Below are 10,340 nucleotides of genomic sequence, written 5' to 3'. Positions count from 1 at the left end.
GGAGGAAGGGCAGTATCCCAGTGAGTCCTCACAAAACACCCCATTCCACAGATGAGAGAACAGAGGCTTGGTGACGTCTAGTGTCTGCTCGAAGTCACCTAGTCAGTGCCCTGAACCACCTGATGCTAGGGCTCTGTGATGTTCGCTTTGTGCTACATGAGGCCTGTTCTGCTCCTGACTTAGAGGGGAATGTCTGGTGCAAGCTCACCCTTTCCCAGCTGGAGACAGTGCACAGAGCAGACACGGCCATGAGATAAGCAAGACATGGATTTTTCTTTCTGTACGTTAAAGGGGGCTTTGAGAACCTGAAGCTGTGGAGCACCCAGATCCAGCCACAGGTGAGAGCTTGGAGATCCTGGGGTGGGAGAAAGACCTCCACAGAACTGAGGGTCTGAACAAATGACTCAGGAAGAGTGAATCCGAATGGCCAGTAAAGGAGTGAGGGGGCTCCGCTTCCCAGGGCCAACAAACACCTCAAAGCCACCCTGCAGTTCCATTGGCCACCCTGACAGCAGATTGGCAAAATGGAAAAGAACTCTAATACCCAGAACTGGCTCGATGCAGGGACACGGCCATTGCCATAGAATACTGGGCCTCAGGACTGCGACTGGTGTCTTGGGAAGGAGCCTGGCTCTAGTGATCCTAACTTGAAATGTGCACATCCCTCCCCTAGCATGCCACTCCTAGGAGTCTGTCCTTGGTGGGTCACTGTGTGAGGACACACATAAGCATTCCTGCAGCCCTGCTGAAAGGGCGGCAGAAGGAAATCAGTCCAGGGCCAGCAGCAGTGAGAGGCTCAGTCACTGTGGGGACAGGCCCCCCTTCTGGAACGTTCTGCAGTGAGTGAGGACACAGTTCGTGAACTGGAGGGGTCACGTGATGTGTTCCTCGAGCTTGCAGGTGGCAGAAAAAGATGTTTCATAGCCTGAGCCCTGCGCTTCAGGGTAAAAGAAGCCTGCTAAGCGTGACAATGTGTGAGGCTGGGAGAAGGTGTGGAAGGACAGTCCAGCCGACTGCTGCCCAGGGCCCTGGGATTGGAAGTTAAACACTAAAACAGCAGCAACACGCAAAAAGACGCATGGGCTGATGTGAAGCGACAACACTATGAAAAAGCCCTTTCTGATATTCCTACAAATATGGGAAAAGAGGCTTTGTAGCTGGCCAGGGCAGGGAGGGCAGTGGCAGGGGCTTGGGGGGACAGGAAAGGTTGGTGGTCAATTTCATTGAGAGGGGACCGGGGGCCCTCGAGAGGGAAAGTCCTGGGAGGGAACTGGTGGTCTCCAGGACGGTGTCTGGGTCCCGGGCGCCCCCTGGTCATCTAGGGTCCCACCCGGGGACCTACTCCCCTCACCTGCACTTACCCTGAGCCTACACCAGCCCTTCCTGGACCCCGAGTGGATGATGCCATTCTCCTTTTCCTTGGGGATCTTCTTTGCCGGGCTCTGGAGAAACAGTGCTGGCAGTGGCCCGGGAGGCATCAAGGGCCCCTCTGTGCCACCTCCTTCACGTTCTGCCCCTTTAGGTCCTCGTGCCCCCTGGGCCTCAGAGGAGCTCCCAGTTTCCCATCTGTCACCATGTGATGAGCGGGTCGGCCTGGGGGCTGCACCACCCAGCCCCAGCCAAGCCCACGGATAGAAAAATCAAAGCTCTGAGTATTGCAGCAGGATCTGGGAGAAGCTGGGCTGGCACAGGGTCAGCACTGGCCCAGGCAATGCCAGTAGTTAGGACTGCGATTTGATTGCCCCACTCAAGGCGAGCCGTATCTCAGAGAAGGCCCAGGTGAGAGTGCTGACTCAGACTGTGACCCTGACAGTCCCTCCCTAAAGCCCTGGTCTGAACTGGGACCTCTGGGCAGACTTAGGTTGCAGAGTTCTATGTGATCAGTGGGGTTGGGGCAGGGACGTAAAGGAGGTCCCTGCCTTGGTGCTCCAGCTCTCAGTCTCCAAGGCACCCAACCTGATGGACTAGGCCCGGCCACCACCCCATTCCAGGTCAGACCCAGCCCCATGAACCCAGTGACGGTGAGGGGCTGTGGGCCTGGAGCTTGGGGTTGCCCTCAAGCAACAGCACCATTTTCATCATCCTCATCCTCACCTCTCCCCTCCCAAATCTCCCCAGATCACATGGCCCTCCTTCTCTGACTCCCACCCACCTTTCTCCCAAATGGACCCTGCCTCAGCCAACAACTTTCTGTCTCAGCGGTTCTGTCCTCATTTCCTCCCTGCCCCTGTTACCAGGGACCCCATGAGGACAAGGGTCGACATGGCCTGGGGGCTGGTATAACCTGGGGTGGGATGTGAGGTCACCCAGGTGGGATCACAGTGGTGGACTGGCTTGGATTGGCAGCTCTGGCCACCCTGTGTTACCTTCGGTTTCCTTTTGGAAAGTGGCCGGAGCTGTCGGGGGTGGGATATGAGACCTTGTCTCAGCCTTTGGGACAGGGTCGAACTCCTGGATTTCTCAAGCTTCGGTACAAAAGAGGATGAGAAACAACAAGAAAACATGTTCTCAGCTCGAGTGTCTCCACTCAAGTGAGCTGGGTAGGGGGCCTTGTTTTGCATGTGGGTGCCTGGTTACCAGGGTTCCAAGTTCTATGTACTCTGTTGTCAAGGAAGTGAAGCCATGTCCTGGGTCCCCTTACCTGGGCCCGACCTCAGATGAGACCTCCCAAAAGTCTCCTCTGGGCTGCCTAATGCTCACCTCTCCCCATGCCATCTCCATAACTGTACACAGTGACACCAACACAGCCCTCTCTCCTCAGCCCACGGAACCTGGGGAAGGCTTGGGTGCAGCAAACAGCTGGGTTCAGACACCGCTCATCCCTCTTAACCAGTCTCCAACCTTATACAAGTCTTTATGCTTCCCAGAGCCTCCCTGGTCCCCCACCCTTACAGTGAGGATCATTCTAGCATCTTCTTCTTAGGGACGTCAGCAAGTGTATGTGAGATAAGAACCTGTTGGCTGACGTTGCATGTAGCTAATTAGGGGCAGATTATCCAATAGGCAAGGTAAGCACAGGGCTTACCTGCTTACCAGGCCATCTATAGTGAACATTTTCATATTTTGTCACCACATCAAAGTCTCTGCTTCTAGGTATGGCTGGCATCTGTTTCTCTCAACCCCACAGCACCTTCCTACAGAATCAAAGCCTCTTTTCAAATTGACAATCCCTGATGGGGGCAGATAACCCAGTAAGCAAGGTAAGCACAAGTTTACTTGTGCTTAATTACTAATCTGTAGTGAACAATTTCGCATGGGTTTCACCACATCAAAATGTGGTGTTGACAATGCTTACCTTGCCTTTTGGAATATCTGCCCCTGTAGCTAATGCACAAACTCAGAGGCTCAAGAATTTCAAGCAGGAGTGGGAAGCAGCATGCATGGTGGACACCTTCAAGCAGGGCTGGGTTCTGGTGGTGTGATCTTGGGAAAGTCAGTTCCCCTCTTGGCCTAACTGCACTAGTACCATTTACATCTTCTATTTTTTAAGTGAAGAAAACAAAAATATTTGATGCACACATACAGGGAAGAAATACTCATAACAATTATAGTCCTCATCTCTTCAGCTGATCACGTGGTCATAACTGGTATTTAAAACTACCTTCTTCTACCACCACTTCTGCATTCCCTTTACTCTCCGCAAGCACCTCAACTGGCATGGTTCTTTGCCTGGTGGGGCGACCCATACCTTCTGGGCCATTAGCAACCATGTCAGAATTGAGTTCCTGTAGTTTTCCATTGCCTTTAATCACAGGGCATGGTAGTACTACGAGACGTCCTCAGGGATCTTCTGTGTCCCAGAAATCCTCTTCTTTACTTTTATCATGCAATATCACTCTGATTTCCCCTTGGTAATCAGGATCAATCACATGAGCCAATATGGTAACCCCTTTCTTTGCCTGTTGATCCAGAGGCACGAGGAGCCCAAAGTGGCTAGTGGCATTCTTTTTTTTTTTAATTAATTTTTATTAAGCTTCAAGTGAACATTTACCATTCCAATCAGTCTGTCACATGTAGGTTTACATACATCTTACTCCCTTCTCCCACTTGCTCTCCCCCTATTGAGTCAGCCCTTTCAGTCTCTCGTTTCGTGCCAATTTTGCCATCTTCCCTCTCTCTCTATCTTCCCATCCCCCCTCCAGTCAAGAGTTGCCAACACACTCTCCAGTGTCCACCTGATTTAATTAGCTCACTCTTCATCAGCATCTCTCTCCCCCCCCACTGACCAGTCCTTTTCATGCCTGATGATTTGTCTTCGGGGATGGTTCCTGTCCTGTGCCATCAGAAGTTCTGGCGAGCATTGTCTCTGGGATTCCTCTAGTCGCAGTCATACCATTAGGTATGGTCTTTTCATGAGAATTTGGGGTCTGTATCCCATTGGTCTCCTGCTCCCTCAGGAGTTGTTTGTTGTGCTCCCTGACAGGGCAGACATCGATTGTGGCCGGGCACCAACTAGTTCTTCTGGTCTCAGGATAATGTAGGTCTCTGGCTCATGTGGCCCTTTCTGTCTCTTGGGTTCTTAGTTGTCGTGTGACCTTGGTGTTCTTCCTTTGCCTTTGCTCCAGGTGGGTTGAGACCAATTGATGTATCTTAGATGGCCACTTGTTGGTATTTAGGACCCCAGGCGCCACAATTCAAAGTGGGATGCAGAATGTTTTCATAATAGAATTATTTTGCCAATTGACTTAGAAGTCCCCTCAAACCAAGTTCCCCAGACCCCAGCCCCTGCTCCGCTGACCTTTGAAGCTTTCATTTTATCCCGGAAACCTCTTTGCTTTTAGTCCAGTCCAATTAGGCTGACCTTCCTTATATTGAGTGTTGTCTTTCCCTTCACCCAAAGCAGATTGATCAATAAAAAGCCCTCTCCCTCCTTCCCTCCCCGCTTTGTAACCACAAAAGTATGTGTTCTTCTCCGTTTTTTCTATTTCTCAAGATCTTATAATAGTGGTCTTATACAATATTTGTCCTTTTGCACTGACTCATTTCGCTCAGCATAATGCCTTCCAGATTCCTCCACGTTATGAAATGTTTCAGAGATTCGTCACTGTTCTTTATCGATGCGTAGTATTTCATTGTGTGAATATACCACAATTTATTTACCCATTCATCCGTTGACGGACATCTTGGTTGCTTCCAGCTTTTTGCTATTGTAAACAGAGCTGCAATAAACATGGGTGTGCATATATCTGTTTGTGTGAAGGCTCTTGTATCTCTAGGGTATATTCCGAGGAGTGGGATTTCTGGATTGTATGGTAGTTCTATTTCTAACTGTTTAAGATAACGCCATATGGATTTCCAAAGTGGTTGTACCATTTTAACAATCCCACCAGCAGTGTATGAGAGTTCCAATCCCTCCACAGCCTCTCCAACATTTATTATTTTCTATTTTTTGGATTAATGCCAGTCTAGTTGGTGTGAGATGGAATCTCATCATAGTTTTAATTTGCATTTCTCTAATGGCTAATGATCGGGAGCATTTTCTCATGTATCTGTTGGCTGCCTGAATATCTTCTTTAGTGAAATGTGTGTTCATATCCTTTGCCCACTTCTTGATTGGGTTGTTTGTCTTTTTGTGGTTGAGTTTTGACAGAATCATGTAGATTTTAGAGATCAGGCGCTGGTCGGAGATGTCATAGCTGAATATTCTTTCCCAGTCTGTAGGTGGTCTTTTTACTCTTTTGGTGAAGTCTTTAGATGAGCATAGGTGTTTGATTTTTAGGAGCTCCCAGTTATCTGGTTTCTCTTCATCAGTTTTGGTAATGTTTTGTATTCTGTTTATGTCCTGTATTAGGGCTCCTAGGGTTGATCCTATTTTTTCTTCCATGATCTTTATCGTTTTAGTCTTTATGTTTAGGTCTTTGATCCACTTGGAGTTAGTTTTTGTGCACGGTGTGAGGTATGGGTCCTGTTTCATTCTTTTGCAAATGGATATCCAGTTATGCCAGCACCATTTGTTAAAAAGACTATCATTTCCCCAATTGACTGACACTGGTCCTTTGTTAAATATCAGCTGCTCATACGTGGATGGATTTATATCTGGGTTCTCAATTCTGTTCCATTGGTCTATGTGCCTGTTGTTGTACCAGTACCAGGCTGTTCTGACTACTGTAGCTGTATAATAGGTTCTGAAATCAGGTAGAGTGAGGCCTCCCACTTTCTTCTTCTTTTTCAGTAATGCTTTGCTTATCCGGGGGTTCTTTCCCTTCCATATGAAATTAGTGATTTGTTTCTCTATCCCCTTAAAATATGACATTGGTATTTAGATTGGAAGTGAGTTATATGTATAGATGGCTTTTGGTAGAATAGACATTTTTACTATGTTAAGTCTTCCTATCCATGAGCAGGGTATGTTTTTCCACTTAAGTATGTCCTTTTGAATTTCTTGTAGCAGAGTTTTATAGTTTTCTTTGTATAGGTCTTTTACATCCTTGGTAAGATTTATTCCTAAGTATTTTATCTTCTTGGGGGCTACTGTGAATGGTATTGATTTGGTGATTTCCTCTTCGGTGTTCTTTTTGTTGATGTAGAGGAATCCAAGTGATTTTTGTATGTTTATTTTATAACTTGAGACTCTTCCAAACTCTTCTATTAGTTTCAGTAGTTTTCTGGAGGATTCCTTAGGGTTTTCCATGTATACGATCATGTCATCTGCAAATACTGATAGCTTTACTTTCTCCTTACCAATCTAAATACCCTTTATTTCTTTGTCTAGCCTAATTGCCCTGGCTAGGACTTCAAGTACGATGTTGAATAAGAGCGGTGATAAAGGGCATCCTTGTCTGGTTCCCGTTCTCAAGGGAAATGCTTTCAGGTTTTCTCCGTTTACAGTGATATTGGCTGTTGGCTTTGCATAGATGCCCTTTATTATGTTGAGGAATTTTCCTTCAATTCCTATTTTGCTGAGAGTTTTTATCATAAATGGGTGTTGAACTTTGTCAAATGCCTTTTCTGCATCTATTGATAAGATCATGTGGTTTTTATCTTTTGTTTTATTTATGTGATGGATTACATTAATGGTTTTTCTGATATTAAATCAGCCTTGCATACCTGGTATAAATCCCACTTGATCAGGGTGAATTATTTTTTTGATGTGTTGTTGGACTCTATTGGCTAGAATTTTGTTGAGGATTTTTGCATCTATGTTCATGAGGGATATAGGTCTAAAATTTTCTTTTTTTGTAATGTCTTTACCTGGTTTTGGAATCAGGGAGATGGTAGCTTCATAGAATGAGTTGGGTAGTATTCCGTCTCTTTCTATGCTTTGAAATAGCTTCAATAGTAATGGTCTTAAGTCTTCTCTGAAGGTTTGGTAGAACTCTGCAGTGAAGCCGTCTGGGCCAGGACTTTTTTTTGTTGGAAGTTTTTTGATTACCGTTTCAATCTCTTTTTTTGTTATGGGTCTATTTAGTTGTTCTACTTCTGAATGTGTTAGTTTAGGTAGGTAGTATTGTTTCAAGAATTTATCCATTTCTTCTAGGTTTTCAAATTTGTTAGAGTACAATTTTACGTAGTAATCTGAAATGATTCTTTTAATTTCATTTGGCTCTGTTGTGATGTGGTCCTTCTCGTTTCTTATTTGGGTTATTTGTTTCCTTTCCTGTTTTTCTTTAGTCAGTCTAGCCAATGGTTTATCAATTTTGTTAATTTTTTCAAAGAACCAACTTTTGGCTTTGTCAATTCTTTCAATTGTTTTTCTGTTCTCTAATTCATTTAGTTCAGCTCTAATTTTTATTATTTGTTTTCTTCTGGTGCCTGATGGATTCTTTTGTTGCTCGCTTTCTATTTGTTCAAGTTGTCGGGACAGTTCTCTGATTTTGGCTCTTTCTTCTTTTTGTATGTGTGCATTTATCGATATAAATTGGCCTCTGAGCACTGCTTTTGCTGTGTCCCAGAGGTTTTGATAGGAAGTATTTTCATTCTCGTTGCTTTCTAAGAATTTCCTTATTCCCTCCTTGATGTCTTCTATAACCCAGTCTTTTTTCAGGAGGGTATTGTTCATTTTCCAAGTATTTGATTTCTTTTCCCTAGTTTTTCTGTTATTGATTTACAGCTTCATTGCCTTCTGGTCTGAGAAGATGCTTTGTAATATTTCGATGTTTTGGATTCTGCAAAGATTTGTGTTATGACCTAATATGTGGTCTATTCTAGAGAATGTTCCATGTGCACTAGAAAAAAAAGTATATTTTGCAGCAGTTGGGTGGAGAATTCTGTATAAGTCAATGACGTCAAGTTGGTTTCTTGTTGTAAGTAGGTCTTCCGTGTCTCTATTGAGCTTCTTACTGGAAGTCCTGTCCTTCTCCAAAAGTGGTGTGTTGAAGTCTCCTACTATAATTGTGGATGTGTCCATCTCACTTTTCAGTCCTGTTTATGTTTGTTTTATGTATCTTGCAGCCCTGTCATTGGGTGCATAAATATTTAACATGGTTCTATCTTCCTGGTCAATTGTCCCTTTAATCATTATGTAGTGTCCTTCTTTATCCTTTGTGGCGGATTTAAGTCTAAAGTCTATTTTGTCAGAAATTAATATTGCTACTCCTCTTCTTTTTTGCTTATTGTTTGCTTGATATATTTTTTTCCATCCTTTGAGTTTTAGTTTGTTTGTGTCTCTAAGTCTAAAGGGTGTCTCTTGTAGGCAGCATATAGATGGATCGTGTTTCTTTATCCAGTGCGTGACTCTGTCTCTTTATTGGTGCATTTAGTCCATTTACATTCAGCGTAATTATAGATAAATAAGTTTTTAGTGCTGTCATTTTGATGCCTTTTCATGTGTGTTGTTGGCCATTTCATTTTTCCACATGCTTTTTTGTGCTGAGACGTTTTTCTTAGTAGCTTGTGAGATCCTCATTTTCATAATGTTTAACTTTGTGTTTGTTGAGTCGTTACCTTTTTTCTTGGCTTTTTTCTTGAGTTATGGAATTGATATTCCTTTTCGTGGTTACCTTATTATATACCCCTATTTTTCTAAGTAAAAACCTAACTTGTATCCTTCTATATTGCCTTGTATCACTCTCCATCTGGCAGTTCAATGCCTCCTATATTTAGTCCCTCTTTTTGATTATTGTGATCGTTTATCTATTGATTTCCATGATTTCCTGTTATGTGTATTATTTTATTTATTTATTTTTTAGAATTAGTCTTAATTTGTTTGTTTTTGTGCTTTCCCTATTTGAGTTGCATTGATATCAGGACGTTCTGTTTTGTGACCTTGTATTGTGTGTTGGTACCTGATATTATTGGTCATCAGGCCAATCTCCTTTAGCATTTCTTGCAGTCTTGGTTTAGTTTTTGCAAATTCTCTAAACTTGTGTTTATCTGTAAATATCTTAATTTCTCCTCCATATTTCAGAGAGAGTTTTGCTGGATATACGATCCTTAGTTGGCAGTTTTTCTCCTTCAGTGCTCTGTATACGTCATCCCATTCCCTTCTTGCTTGCATGGTTTCTTCCGAGTAGTCTGAACTTATTCTTATTGATTCTCCCTTGAAGGAAACCTTTCTTTTCTCCCTGGCTGCTTTTAAAATTTTCTGTTTGTCTTTGGTTTTGGCAAGTTTGATGATAATATGTCTTGGTGTTTTTCTTTTTGGATCAATCTTAAATGGGGTTCGATGAGCATCTTGGATAGATATCCTTTTGTCTTTCATGATGTCAGGGAAGTTTTGTGTCAGGAGTTCTTCAACTATTTTCTCTGTGTTTTCTGTCCCCCCTCCCTGTTCTGGGACTCCAATCACTCGCAAGTTATCCTTCTTGATAGAGTCCCACATGATTCTTAGGGTTTCTTCATTTTTTTTAATTCTTTTATCTGATTTTTTTTCAGCTATGTTGGTGTTGATTCCCTGGTCCTCCAGAAGTCCCGGTCTACATTCTAATTGCTCGAGTCTGCTCCTCTGACTTTCTATTGCGTTGTCAAATTCTGTAATTTTATTGTTAATCTTTTGGATTTCTACATGCTGTCTCTCTATGGATTCTTGCAACTTATTAATTTTTCCACTATGTTCTTGAATCATCTTTTTGAGTTCTTCAACAGTTTTATCAGTGTGTTCCTTGGCTTTTTCTGCAGTTATCCTAATTTCATTTGTGATATCTTTAAGCATTCTGTAAATTAGTTTTTTATATTCTGTATCTGATAATTCCAGGACTGTATCTTCATTTGGGAAAGATTTTGATTCTTTTGTTTGGGGGGTTGGAGAAGCTGTCATGGTCTGTTTCTTTATGTGGTTTGATATGGACTGCTGTCTCCGAGCCATCACTGGGAAACTAGATTTTCCAGGTAATCAGCTAAAAAAAAATGCAGTCAGATCCCTATCTGAATTCTCCCTCTGGCTCCGGGTATTCGGATGTTAA

Source organism: Loxodonta africana, chromosome 27, assembly GCF_030014295.1.
Source record: "Loxodonta africana isolate mLoxAfr1 chromosome 27, mLoxAfr1.hap2, whole genome shotgun sequence".
In the NCBI taxonomy this organism is placed as follows: domain Eukaryota; kingdom Metazoa; phylum Chordata; class Mammalia; order Proboscidea; family Elephantidae; genus Loxodonta; species Loxodonta africana.
The sequence above is the reverse complement of the archived record's forward strand: the minus strand, read 5'-3'. Positions refer to the sequence as shown.